General features: G+C 40.4%; 1 protein-coding gene across 3 annotated transcripts in view; it reads right to left on the bottom strand.

Annotated features, from left to right (window-relative positions):
• The window catches only part of ANXA7 (annexin A7), a 35,562-nt gene extending 26,387 nt beyond the window's left edge, over window positions 1-9,175 (bottom strand). Inside the window, exons 1-2 of one of the 3 annotated variants that reach the window (XM_060642425.3) lie at window positions 9,069-9,116; window positions 3,723-3,751 (exon numbers count right to left, since the gene is read on the bottom strand). The gene's annotated coding sequence lies outside the window, so the exon portion shown is untranslated. Of the gene's footprint in view, window positions 1-3,722; window positions 3,752-9,068 lie in introns of all 3 variants that reach the window. The other 2 variants (XM_060642424.3, XM_060642426.3) reach the window with 2 other exon arrangements.
• Between the last annotated feature and the right edge of the window lie 5,659 nt (window positions 9,176-14,834).

The raw sequence follows: 14,834 nt of genomic DNA, 5'->3' as shown, positions 1-14,834 counted from the left end.
TGTCAGGAAACACCTAACGATCAGATGTCCCTCTTTTTTGTGGCTGATAACCAATGTGTGGATCTAATTCTATCATTTTTTCTTCATTAATTATCTGGAATCCTTAAGAAATTTCCCTTCAGCAACTGTATAGTTTTCCTGAAATAGTTATATAGACTGTACTTTTTCTCTTCATTTACCAGTTTTCAAAATGAATTGGTTCCATAGCATAACAAGATGACTAATAAATTTTGAAGTATCAATATGAATTCAAGAACATAAACATATCTGATATATTTCAATCCACTGCAGTTATTATTCTTATTAATATTCAATTTCTCCCATCTTTGGCCAAGAAGAGCTTTTTTTTTTTTTTTCAAGTAGGCACCACACCCAGCACAGATCCCAACATGGGACTTGAACTCACGACCCTGAGATCAAAACCTGAGCTGAGATCAAGAGTCAGATGCTTAACTGACTGAGGCACCCAAGCCCCTAAGGGAAGCCTTTAATATTGCCCGACACATTGTTTTGACACAATCTCCCAGACATTTTGGGTAACTTCCTTGCCATTTTATATCACATGATATTCCAGGCTCATTTTGTATTTTTCTTGCCTCAGACCTAGTCTACTCTCCAAGGAGCCCTGATCAGTTTTCATGGTAAATGACTGATGTTTAAAAATTACAACCGGAGTACTAGCAATGTTTACTGCTAGTAGTTGATCATTGTTTCTCTATGCCTTTTCAGTATGGGACAGGGTAATATTTAAAAAAAACAAAACATTCATATTGATATTTCCAGTTCAATTTTAGAATTATAGGATTTTTAATTTAACATTTTATATTTATATATATTTTCCCTTACACTGAACTTCTTAGTTCCTAATGACATTAACATACTACCTACTTTATCCTACTGTATAAATTCTATATAAACTCATAAGAGTTTCAGAATAATAATAACTATAGTATGCTGAATAACTGCTTTCCAATAGATATTCCTGGATTTTGAGTATCACCTTATCTTGCAAAAATGAGGTGATTAAATTACAGACCTTGGGGGACATTATCTAGAGTATCTAGGTGGGCCCTAAATGTAATAATATGTATCCTTGTAAAAAGGAGGCAGAGGGAATTGAGCAGAAGGGAAGGCAATGTGACTATGGAGGCAGATACTGGAAAACACTGGCAGCCATCAGAAACTGGAAGAGGCAAGGAATAGATTCTTCCCTAGAGCCTCCTGGAGAGTGCAACCTTACTAACACCTCGACTTCAGCCCAGAGACACTGATTTAGGACTTTTGGCTTTCAGCAGCCACAGGAAATTAACACAAATACCCATATTGCTACAACATGATTGCTAAAAACAATTAAAAAGTCTTTTTTGCAGGGCACCTGGGTGGTACAGTCGGTTAAGTGTCTGACTCCTGATCTCAGCTCAGGTCATGATCTCACAGTTCATTGAGTTCGAGCCCTGCATAGGGCTCTGCACTGATGGCATGGAGCCTGCTTGCGATTCTGTTTCTGCTTCTCTCTGCCCCCCACCTCCCCGCTTGTGCACACGTCTTTCTCCCTCTCTCAAAATAAACTTAAAATTTTTTTTTTTTTGCAATTTGGGGTGGGGGTGTCTTAGTCCATATGGGCTGCTATAACAAAACACCTGAAATTTTATTGCTCACGTTCCAGGGGCTGGAAGTCAAAGATCAAACCGCCAACATGATCAAATTCTCTGGTGAGGGCCCTCTTCCTGGTTCATAGCTGGTGCTTTCTCACTATGTCCAGACGTGGCAGAAGGGGAAGGGATCCTTCTGGAGCCTCATTTATAAGGCATTAATCCCATTCATAAGGGCTCTGCCTTCATTACATTAGCACTTCCCAAAGGCCTCACCTCCAAATACTGTCATCTTTAAGGGAAACACATTCAGAGCATTACACTGGGATACACCCCACTATGAATGCACGGTCAAATTACTGTGTTTTAAAGATAGTTAAAATAATTCCTATAGAGTTAGGCTACCAATGTGATACCTATTTGGTCCACCTGTTTCACTGTGCTTTTAATTTTTAAAGATTACTTTGGGGGCACCTGGCTGGCTCAGTCAGTAGAGCATGCCTCTCTTGACCTCAGGGCCGATCATTCAAGCCCCACAGTGGGTATGGAGCCTATCCAAAAAAAAAAAAAAAAAAATTTTTAAGTTTCATTTTATAATTGCATAAAATATTTTCTTGGTCCCAAGTCAAATCAATAAAACAAGATATATTCAGAAAGATATTAGCTTCTATCCCTGCTCATTCCCTCTTCCTATATGTAACCATTATTTTTATGGCTTATACATCTATTGTGTTTTTTTAAATACATAAGCTGATATGTATATATTTATATCCCCACTCCTTTCTTAGATAAAATTTAGCCAATACATACACTGTTTCTTCACTTGGCTTTTTTCTTTTATTAGAGACCACTCATAGCAGTATATAGATAGTCTTCATTCCTCTTTACAACTACATAGTATTCCACTTTGTGGACTTTCCATAGTTTACTTAATAGCAAACATCTGAGTTGTTTCTAGTCTTTTACAAACAGTGCTACAACAAATAGCCTTAAGTATCTCTCTACATATTTTGCCAATATTTGCCAATATATTTATCCAATTTTATTAGACTAATTTTATCTTTTAATGGTTTATTTATTTTTGAGAGAGAGAAAGAGACAAGAGTGGGAGAGGGGCAGAGACAGAGGGGGACAGAGAATCTGAAGCTGGCTCTGAGCTGATAGCGGACAGCCCAATGTGAGGCTCAAACTAATAAACCATGAGATCATGACCTGAGTCAAAGTCGGATGCTTAACCAACTGAGCCACCCGGGCACCCAAGACTTAGACTAATTTTAAAATTAGTATACATTCTCTAATTGGGGGAAAAGAAAATAAGGTGGGGTGGCAGAATGCAGCCAATCTGGGATTAAAGAGGCAATCATACATTATCTATTCTCTGATAATATATGGTAATCAAGATTTGATAGTATTCTGATCAGCAAACATGACAGGGGAAATACCTTTTGCAAACTACAGTCTGCACCAGAGAGTTTGAAAGTTATTTTCTTCAAAAGGAACTCATTTCTATTTGGAAATGCAAACAATAACTTGAACATCTGATGATGTTAAGAAATTATTACATCTTTAGGTCTGATAATGGTGTTATGATTTTTGTAAAGCATCTGCTTTTTTAGAGATATACACTGAATATTTATAGACAAAATATGTCTGGGAATCACTTCAAAATCATATAAAAGGGTTATGCAGGAGTATAGATGAAACTAGATGAGTTGATTATTTATACAAGTATGTGGGTATTCAATACACTCTTCTGTCCAGTTGTGCATTCAAAATTTTTCCATAATAAAGTTTTTGGTTTTTTTTAGAAGACCGTTCATGTAGGGGTACCTGGGTGGCTCAGTCAGTTAAGCCTCCAACTTCGGCTCAGGTCATGATCTCACGGTTCGTGAGTTCAAGCCCCACGTCAGGCTGTGCTGACAGCTCAGAGCCTGGAGCCTGCTTCAGATTCTGTGTCTCCCTCTCTCTCTGTCCCTCCCCCACTAGCGCGCTCTCTCTCTCTCTCTCTCTCTCTCTCAAAAATAAATAAACATTTAAAAAAATTTTTAAAGACCACTCATGTAAAACAAATGCAGCCAACGTGAACCCAAAAACCACAAATATATATGTATATATGTATAGTGTAAGTACCTTTTGCAATTGAAGAAAACACTACCAACCTAAAAGAAATGCAAATAAATAGAGGGGAAAACAAATATTCAAAACAATACCATTTCATAGCCTGATCATATCTAAAAAACTGGGGCACATGGGTGACTTAACCATAAGCATCTGACTCTTGCTTTCAGCTCAGGTCATGATCCCACAGTGTGTGGGATTAAACCCCATGTCGGGCTCTGCACTGACAGTGAGGAAGGTGCTTGGGATTCTCTGTCTCCCTCTCCCTCTGCCACTCCCCCACTCATGTGCATGCACAAGCTTTCTTTCTCTAAATAAATAAATAAATAAGCTTAAAAAAAAAGATTCATTCATGTTGTCACAAATTGCAAGATTTCCTTCTTAAAAAAATATCTAGGGGTGCCTGGATGGCTCAGTCAGTTAAGCTTCTGACTCTTGGTTTCGGTTCAGGTCATGATCTCAGAGTTCTTGAGCTCGAGCCCCACACCGGGCTCTGTGGTGACAGCTCGAAGCCTGCTTGGGATTTTGTCTCTCTCTCTCTCTGCCCCTCCCCCACTTGTGCTCCCCCCAAAAAATAAATAAATATTTATTTATATCTGAAAAACTATTGGTCAAATATAATAATATACCTGGCAAATATATCTATATAAAATCATTTATTTAGCATCTACCATAAAACACTGTACTAAGATTGGAGACTAACAGAATTACCAAAGGTTTAAACTAAGTTTTAAACGGTGATGGATAGGGGCACCTGGGTGGCACAGTCGGTTAAGCATCCAACTCTTGCTTTGGGCTAAGGTCATGATCTTATAGTTTGTGAGTTCGAGCCTTGCATCAGGCTCTGCTCTGACAGCATGGAGCCTGCTCTCTCTTCCCCTATCTCTGCCCCTGCTTGTTCTCAAAATAAATAAACTTTAAATAAATAAATAAATAAATAAATAAATAAGTAAAATGGTGATGATATATTGGTAGGGAAGCTGAACAGCAATGTCATATGCAAGGCAAAAGATAGTATATAATTTAAGATAGACAATCATCAAAACACAATGAAACATAGACTAAGAGGCCAGTTAAGAGGCCTTCGGTATTGGTCTGGAATTAAATATTCATCATTCTCCACCAGATCAATCCTAATATCCCATACCTAACCAAGAAAATATCTTAACTATAGAGAACAAACTGATAGTTACTGGAGGCGAGTTGAGTGGATGGATGGGTTAAATAGATGATGGGTATTGCAGAGGGCACTTGTGATGAGCACCAGGTACTGTGATGAATCTCTAAATTCTACACCTGAAACTAATATTGCACTATACGTTGATTAGCTGGAATTTAAATAAAAACTTGGAAAAAGAAAAATAAATAAATAAATAAAAACTTGGGGAAAAAATCATGTATCTGTCACTAGTACCACTACTTAAATTACCTATTACTAAGTACAGTAAGTAACCCAACACTTTTTTTTCCTTTGCAATGCTTCTCCTATTCTACCCATCATTTCTATTCTCATGGCCATATCCTTAGACCAGGTTTTCATCATTGATGCCTATTTTAGTAAAATTACTTTTCTATTTATCTTGCATATACTCTCACAGTTATAATTTCCTGGGCACCATCACTAGATGAATTTTCCTAAAATGCTCCTCTTTCAGCATATCACTCTTCAGGTCAAACCTCCTCAAAGACTACTGCTAGAGTATCACACGAAAATGTATAGGCCTGAAATTCAGTTCTCCTTAGTACTGGCTCTAATTTATCTATTCATTTTATCTCTTAATACCTAACCTCCAATGAGACATCTCTACCACTTAAACCATTCCCAATGTGCCTTTGGTTAAGCCACTGTTATTAAATGACTTGGCCCTCATGCCTGGGTTCACTCACCTTTCCTGACTTATCCAGCTCAAATCTTCTGTCCCTTTTTTTAATGTGTATTTATTTTTGAGACAGAGTGCAAGTAAGGGAGGGGCAGAGAGGGAGACACAGAATCTGAAGAAGGCTCCAGGCGCTGAGCTGCCAGCACACAGCCTGATGTGGGGCTCAAACTCAAGAGCCATGAGATCATGACCTGAGCCAAAGTCAGACACTCAACCAACTGAGCCACCCAGGTGCCTCTAATCTCTCCCTTCTTTGAACAATGTACAAGATAATGTACAAGATAAAGTAGTACTTCTTAAACTTCATTATGTATGTAAATGACCTGAGGATCTTGTTAAAATGCAGACTCTGTTTCAGTAGTTCTGAGATGGGGCATGAGATTCTGCATTTCTTTTTTTTTTTTTAATTTTTTTTTTAACGTTTTTATTTATTTTTGAGACAGAGAGAGACAGAGCATGAACGGGGGAGGGTCAGAGAGAGAGAGGGAGACACAGACTCTGAAACAGGCTCCAGGCTCTGAGCTGTCAGCACAGAGCCCGATGCGGGGCTTGAACTCACGAACCGCGAGATCATGACCTGAGCCGAAGTCGGACGCTTAACTGACTGAGCCACCCAGGCGCCCCAAGATTCTGCATTTCCAACTAGGCTTTTCAGGTGATACTGATGCTGCTGGTCTCTGAATCATATTTTGGTACCAGAATATTTTGGTATTTCTGGATCTACCAAATAATTTGCACACTTTTCAATGTGTTTTGGCTCTTCTCCCCATTATGGCTGTAAACGATTATCCATTTCTTTTACATCAAGACCCTAAACAAATCCAATTCAACATAATGAAATCCCATTATGTAATAAGTACTGTCCTAGGTGCTGATAGAAAGACGAGGGAGAAAAGTATCCTGCCTTTTGAGTACACAGTATATTGGGGCACCTGAGTGGCTCAGCTGGCTGAGCAGCCGACTTTGGGTCAGGTTATGATCTCACAGTTCGTGAGTTCAAGCCCCGAATTGGGCTCACTGCTCTCAGCTCAGAGCCTGCTTCAGATCCTCTCCACTTCCCCCCCCCCCGCGCCCCTCCCCTGCTCGTGTGCTCTAAAATGAACATTAAAAATAAATAAAGTGAATACACAGTACAGGAAAATGAGATAATAAATTTAAGTTATTGTAGTGTTCTTTATAACATAAGCACAAGAAGCTAAAAACACCAAATTGAGAATGAATAGGCATATATTGAGTCAAAGTTACAATAATAAAGATAATAAGAAGACTGATCCAGTCAGTTCTAAAATAATCATTTGGAATCCAAAGACCCAGTTGTAAAAATAGGAACAGGAGTATGGTTGGTATAAGGAGTAAAAGAGGGACAACAGCATCTTAGAAATAATCAGGTGGACCAAGGGCAAAAGAGGTCAGTGTCAAAAGAAAGGGGGAAAAATCTGATAACAGTTTATGAGAAAATTAATAATTTTAACGGCAACAAGTAGTTACAGTAACAAAGACTACATAAGTAACTTAAATTTCTAAATCTCAAGAACTGTCCCAGTGACAAAATCCCAGTTCTACATTATTTTTCTTTTTTAGTACTTATTTTGCAAGAGCGTGCACGAAAGCAGGGGAAGGGCAGAGAGAGAGAATCCCAAGAGAACCTGACTCGGAGCTCGAACTCACAAACCTTCAGATGATGGCCTAAGCCAAAATCAAGAGTCAGACAGGATCACCTGGATGGCTCAGTTGGTTGGGTGTCTGACTTTAGCTCAGGCCATGATCTCATGGTTTATGAGTCTGAGCCCTGTGTCAGGCTCTGTGCTGACAGCTCAGAGCCTGGAGCCTGCTTCAGATTCTGTCTCCTTCTCTCTCTCTCTCTCTCTCTCTCTCTCTGCCCCTCCCCCACTCGCACTCTGGGTCTCTCTCTCAAAATAAATACACATTTAAAAAAAAAAAAAAAGTCAGGCACTTAACTGACTGAGCCACCTAGGCGCCCCATGGAAACTTAATTTTCAACGTACCTTTACCCCTTTTGGAGTCGTGCATGTATCATCTATTCAAAAGCTAGATTTAAAAAGCTTTTGTAAAAACTTAAACCCTATGGTGACTCAACAAATTACTCATTTTGCCCAAGGAATGGTAAACAAGAGTTCTTACTTCCTTTTTATCATTCTCCATCAGCAACTACTTTTAAAAGACTAGAAATCATTCTTGGTTCTCCAGACCATCTCCACCCAGTGAGTCAGCTACTAAAAGGGGTGGGTCTCACTACAGGAGTCTCAAGATGGCATCAAGCCCAGGAACACAAGAGGCAGCTGTTGCAGATTTGTGAAACAAATACAGAACAGGAAGGGCAAATGAAGATGGCCAACAGGAGATACTACAATTTTCCAAAACCTGCCTTTTGGTCGGGAAGGACTAATTAAATCAGTCAGCAAGGGCCACTGGATATAGAACTAGGGTCATGGCCAACCATGACTTCTGGTCGGGAAGGACTAATTAAATCAGTCAGCAAGGGCTATATCACTGGATATAGAACTAGGGTCATGGCCAACCATGACTTCCTGGACAAGGTAGGCAGCCATCACCAGTGAGGAATAAAAAGCAGCTTAAGTTTGAAGTGGCTAAAATTCTCTCTTCTACCGATCTAGTGCTTGAGACTCCTTACCTGCCTGAAAGGTGACTCATTAAGCTCTAATTAGGACAGATTACTTTATCAGATCAGCTCCCCACCTGATAGAAGATACTAGCGAGTTTAAAGGTTGGACGACTTTTCGTTTGTTACTTTATGGTGGACATCAGCCATCTCCCTATGTATAGGAAGTGTTGGCTCAGGACGGGCTATTAATCAGCATACTTGATGCTGTTCAGGGAACAGAAATCAAATCTGGAAAGCTATTTCCTAGAATAGTTTCCAAGAATTATAAACCCGAGCCAATGTACAATTTTAGGCGTAGGCCCTGTCCTACGGTTCACTAAGCACAGTACAAATTTCCCAAGTTTCCCTAAATTTGCTGTGTCACCGCAAAGTCTAGTCACTAGCCAGACAGCTTTCGGTATTTCTCGCTGGCTTTCCTACTCAGCCTTCCTTGAGGTGCCTTCAGCAGGGTCATCCTCTGGCTTCCCTCCCTCCACCTGTAGTCACCTGCCTGCGTGCAGGGTGTCACTAGTCCCTCTAATCTCGGGACAGCCGAGGACGTCCCCAGAGGACGGTGAAAGGTCCTCCCGTCTTCCCGCCAGGCTGGCTGGCTGGCCGCCTAGCCTATCCCACCCCAAAGCGCCTCCGCCCGAACACCCCACCGGGCAGCCCAGGTCCGGAGACACAGACGCCGAGACGCCCGCCACCCGGGAGGCCCACAGGCACCCCCACCGAGCCCTACCGCGGGGATACACGCGGGACCCCGCCACCTCCCGCACGGCAAGCCCCAGAGCGGGCCTGACCGACGTGACCCGGGGGACAGGGGCAGGAAGGGTAGGGGGCGCCAACGCTCACCTGACCCGGGGGAGCAGCGTTACAGCCCAACACTGGTCGCCAGCAAGATGGAGCCGGGGGCGGGGCCAGGAAGGCGGAGCGCAGCGGCCACCGCCCCAGCCCGTTACGGGAGCTGCGGCGGCCGGGAATGCCCCCGGAGCAGGAGGGGCGGTGCCTCGGCTCAGCCTGGCTCGCGCTATCGCTTAGTCCGCACCTCCCAGCTCCACCTGCGGGAAGAGACGCTCCCTTAAGGTGGACCAGCCGGTTTTATCACTTTACTCGGTCCCAAGGACCATCCCCAATCCCATTGGCGCTTTCTCAAATCACAGCACTTTTGAGGAATCCCGGAGCCTTTTCAGTGACGGGCGGCTGAGAAGGGCCGCGAATGGGAGGCCAGGTGCAGCCTCTCCGCTTCTGATATACCGTCCTCCCTGGGACCTTCTAAGGATAAAGACCGTGTCTTTTATTAGATCCCTATGAAATCAATTAATATTTATTGGGGATTCTGTCTAGATAGAACTCGAGATATATTAATCAAAACAACTCCAGATGGGTTGTTAGGTGATTCTAGACTACCCTCACACTAGAGCCCTAACATCTAACACAAATAACTCGCATTAAACATTTGAGGTGATTTCAAGGGCTCAGACCAATATCTTAAACTCATTAAGAAAGTTTATTCCCGATGCAAAACCAGTCAGTTACCTTTCACAGTGGTTCGCAAAGTATGGTCCCTACACCAGTAGCAGTAAACTTCTTAGAAATGCAGATTTGGGGCTCCACCTTAGATCTACTGAGTCAGACTCTTAAGAGCAGAGCCCAGCAATTTGTTTAACAAGCCCTCCAGGTGGGCACCCTTAAGTTTGAGCACCATCAACTTACTACTCTTCAGGCTTTTCTACCCAAAAGCTTCCTCATAAGGGTGGGATAGGGTGAATTAAATTTTAAGTGGGAACAGCAAAATATACTTAGCCCCAAAACATCAGTGAAGTGAGGTCCTTGAGGAAGGTCACTGCCAAATTTAAACAAAACTGCACAACACTCTGGGTATCCAGCATTCATTCCCCAGTTCCTATCAGTCTCCCTACTTGACAAATAATGGGCCTCTCTGTCCAATCTGCCCACATAGACATCGGATTTTAAGTGTTCCCTAAGAAGACGGTCCTTGCTTTTTTTTTTCTTAATATTTATTTTGAGAGCGAGAGAGAGCACACAAACAGGGAAGGAGCAGAGAGAGAATCCCAAAGAGACTCTATGTTACCAGTGCAGAGCCTGATACAGGGCTCCAACCCATGAAGTGTGAGATCATGACCTGAGCCAAAACTAAGAGTTGGGCACTTATACTGACTGAGCCACCCAGGTGCCCCAGACTGTCTGTACTCTTCTTTGTCCCACACTATTCCCATGATGATTTCATCCCCACCTCTCCTTCTGCCTTAACTATCACCCTAAGAGGATATTTTTCAAATCTACTTCCAGCCCATTTTCCTGAGCTATAAGCCCAAATATCCAATAGCCTGTTCAGACCCTACCACATTTCCCACTTCATCCTTTCAACTTGTCCTTCCTTCCTGACACACAGTACGTCTAGGATCAAAGAGCTCTTCCTCATACTTCCTCTGCCTAGAAAGTACTACCTGCCTTTTAACAATTATTAATCTATTAAGATTCAATTCAAAGATCGCATGCCTCCTTCCTGCTTCAAAAAACTTCCTGACCTCATCCTTTTCCTTACTTTCCCTTAGGTAAGCAATTACTCCCTTTTTTGTGCCCAAATAGACCTTATCTAGATGTCCACTGTGGTATATTGAACAGCGGAGTCACAGCATGAGCATGTAATTTACTTGTATTCAACCGCGTAAACTTAACAAAAACAAGTGCCCCTATCTGGCTCAGTTGGAAGAGCAAGTGACTCTTGATCTTGGGGTTTAAGTTCAAAACCTGTTGGGTGTAGAGATTACCTAAAAATATAATCTTAAAAAAAAAAATTAGCAGCAACGAAACAACTCTGAAGGTCATTATAGGGACCAGAGTTCATGTGACATAGCGGCCAGTATGTTTCCCCTAATGTGAATATTCCACTGTGTAGAGTCTAATATTTAAATAAATTTTTTGTACAGTTAAAGCAGTAATTTTTGTCTCCCAGGAGACATTTGGCAATGTCTGGATACGTTTTTGATTGTCACAACCAGAGGAGGCAAGGTGTTACCAATATCTAATGGGTAGAGATCAGGGATACTACTAAACATTCTACAATGCACTAGGCAGCCCCCTTCAACAAAGGATTATTCCATCCCAAAAGTCAATAGTGCTGAGATTAAGAAACTCTTGAACTAAAATGTTTTTTCTAAAGAATAAATTGGGTCATGTCATTCCCTTGATTATAAAACCCAAACTCTTGGCCATGGTCCGAAATGCCCTATATAGTCTGGCTCCTGCCTACCTCTCTGATCTCATCCGTCTTCAACTTCTTTCTCAATCATTAAACTCTGGTCAAAGTGGCCTTATGTCCAGGAAAACATACCAGGTTTGTGCACAAACACATCAGAGATTCTTACGATCTTCACATTTATTGCTTCTACTAGGAATGTTCTCCACTGCATCATCTCAAATGTCATCCATCTCCTCAGAGAGGTGGGTATTGCCTGAACGTTGTGGCATTAGTAGTCACCGTTGCCACCAACACCACCATCAGTTACACACTATTATATTTTCTTTGTATCACTTAAAAGAATCTGAAATTTTGTATGTCTATCGTTTGCCCTCCCTACTACTAGAATGTAAGCTCATTGAGAATAGGAATATCTCTAGAGTCTAGTAATAAATGTTCAATAAATATTTGACTACAACAGGGCTCTCCAAACCCAAGCCAACATTTGATCTGGTGATCAAATAAGCAGAGATTAATGTCCAATACTAGAGGCAAAAATGGCTCTGATAGACCTGCTGAGATGAGGATGTGGCAGAATCCAATGTAGTGCTATTCTAAGGGATTTTCAATACAATTTTAAAAATGCAAATTTGGGAGGCTCCTGGGAGGCTCAGTTGGTTGAACGTCCAACTCTTGATTTCAGCTCAGGTCATGATCTCACCCTTCATGCAATCAAGCACCGTGCCAGGCTCACTCTGACCAGCATGGAGTCTGCTGAATTCTCTCTCTCTCTAGAATTCTCTCTCTCTCTCCCTTGCTCTCTGTCCCTCCCCTGCTAGCATGCACACTTGCTTGCTCACTTTCTCAAAGTAAATAAACTTTTAAAAATGCAATTTTTTTTCATTTCATTTGCTGAGTTAGAAAATACAACTCTATTATATTGCTCTTGTTTATGTCAGTCTTCTATTAAACTGTAAACACTCTAAGGGCAGAAGCCATTTTAGATTTCTCAGCATTTAGCATGAAGCTAGGCATTTAGACTTTTATGCACTATCACCCCAGCTAGTAAGTTGGAAATTTTTGTCTCATTTATTACTATGTGGTTTCTGTCTCCTGAGGTGATTCTGATAGATATAACACACTTCATCCATCACCATCAGTAACCAAACCCTATAGATTTTACTTTCATGCTTTATCTATAAAATGTCACTATTTACTTGTTAGAAATTACCTCTTCCTTTCCATGCCTACTATCACCTCAGTGGCACCTGCATTATCTCCTCTCATGATGTATCCAACTGGTTTTTCCTTGTCAAATCAGTACTCATACAGTATTGCTAACTCAATCTGTTTGTTACTGTGTAAAATTAAAGTGGTATGGATTCAACAATGGCTACCATTTATTAAGTATGAACCATGTGCTAGGGCATTGTGTTAAGCACTTAGCAAATTTTTTATATTCTCTAAGATTAAAAAAATGCTTTTGGTAACAGCTTTATGGAGATATAATTCGCTCATGTAAAGTGTCCAATTCAATGGTTTCTAATATATTCGCAGAGCTGTACCATCACCACAATCAATTTTAGAACATTTATATCACCCGCAAAATAAAATCCATACCTTTTAGCCATTACCCCGATACCCTCATCCTGCTCATCTGTATGCTGCCAGTAATCTACTTTGTCTTCATAGATTTGACTACTCTAGACATTTCTTATAAATGCACTCATATACCATATGGTCTTTGTGACTTTCACTTAACATGAACATCAATGAACATGTTTTCAAGGTTCATCTACATTGTAGCATGAATAAGTACTTCATTCCTTTCTAAGCCCAAACATTTCATTACATGGACACACATTTTATTTACCCATTCATAAATTGATGGACATTTGGATTTTTATCTTTTGGCTATTATGAATAATGCTGCTATGGCAGTTTGTATACATGGTTTCATTTCTCATGGGTACATACCAAGGAGCAGAATTACAGGATCAAATGGTAACTCAAAATTTAACTTCTTGGGAAGTTACTGCCAGACTGTTTTCCAAAATAGCTGCACCATTTTGTATCCCCACCATAAGTGTATAAGGGTTACAATTTCTCTACATCACAATACTTGTTATTTTTCTTTTTTATTACTGCCATTCTAGTGGATAAAGTGCCATTTCATTATGGTTTTGACTTGTATTTCCTGATAACTAAACATGTTAAGCATATTTTCATGTGTTTACAGATCATTTGTATATATTCTTTGGAGAAATATTTATTTGGATCATTTGTCCATTTTTTTTTTTAATTTTTGAGGGAGGGGGAGAGAGAGAGAAAGAAAGAGAGAGAGGCAGGGGAGGGGCAGAAAGAGAGGGAGACTGAGGACCCAAAGCAGGCTCCACGCTGATAGCAGAGAGCCCAAAGCAGGGCTCAAACTCATGAACCGTGAGATCATGACCTGAGCCAAAGTCAGACATTTAACCCACTGAGCCACCTAGGTGCCCCTGCCCATTTTTTAATTGGGTTATTTGTTCTTTTATTGAGTTGTAACCTTTATATATATTCTGGATATTAGTCCATTATCAGATATATGATTTATGAATATTTTCTCCCATTCTTTACACTTTTTTTGATGGTGCCTTTTTCACTAGTTTTTAATTTTAATAAAGTCCAATTTATCTATTTTTATTTTGGTCGGTTATACGTTTGGTGTCATATTTAAGAAACCATTGCCCAATCCAACTTCATTAAGATTTACCCCTATGTTTTTTTCTAAGAATTGTACAGTTTTAGTGATTTATATCTTTGATACAATTTGAGTTAATTTTTTTATGTTGTGTGTGTGTGGAGGGGGCGTCCAACTTCATTCTTCTGCATGTGGAATCCAGTTGTTCCAGCACTGTCTGTTAAAAAGTCTGTTCTTTTCCCATTGGATTGTTTTGTCACTCTTGTCAAAAATCAACTGATCATAAATGTTAAGAATTTCTTGCTTCTCAATTCTATTTCATTGATCCATATATCTATCCTAGGCCAGTACTACACTGTCTTGATTACTATTGCTTTGTAGAATTTTGCAATTGGAATGTGTGAGTCTTCCAATTTTGTAAACATTTTCATTTAACTCTTAATGTAACTTAATACTAGGCATCATCCCAATTTTACAGATGAGGAAATTAAGGAAACTTAGAGAAGTTTAGCTTTCCCACAGACACAAACATATTTGGTAGTTGCTCCAGGATTCATACTCAGATCTATGTAAATCTAAAACTGACCAGTAAGCTATGCTCCTTCTATAATCTGGTCTCAATATACCTTCCAGACTAAATTTATACTAATCCCCCAATGTACCCTAAAATATCTCCTATTCTTTTCTGCTTAACTCTTATTCCTGTTGTTCCTTCCATCTGAAATGACCTGCCCTC

Source organism: Panthera onca, chromosome D2 (genome assembly GCF_046562875.1).
Source record: "Panthera onca isolate mPanOnc1 chromosome D2, mPanOnc1 haplotype 2, whole genome shotgun sequence".
In the NCBI taxonomy this organism is placed as follows: domain Eukaryota; kingdom Metazoa; phylum Chordata; class Mammalia; order Carnivora; family Felidae; genus Panthera; species Panthera onca.
Note: the sequence above shows the minus strand (reverse complement) of the source record. Positions and strands in the feature narration are given on the sequence as shown.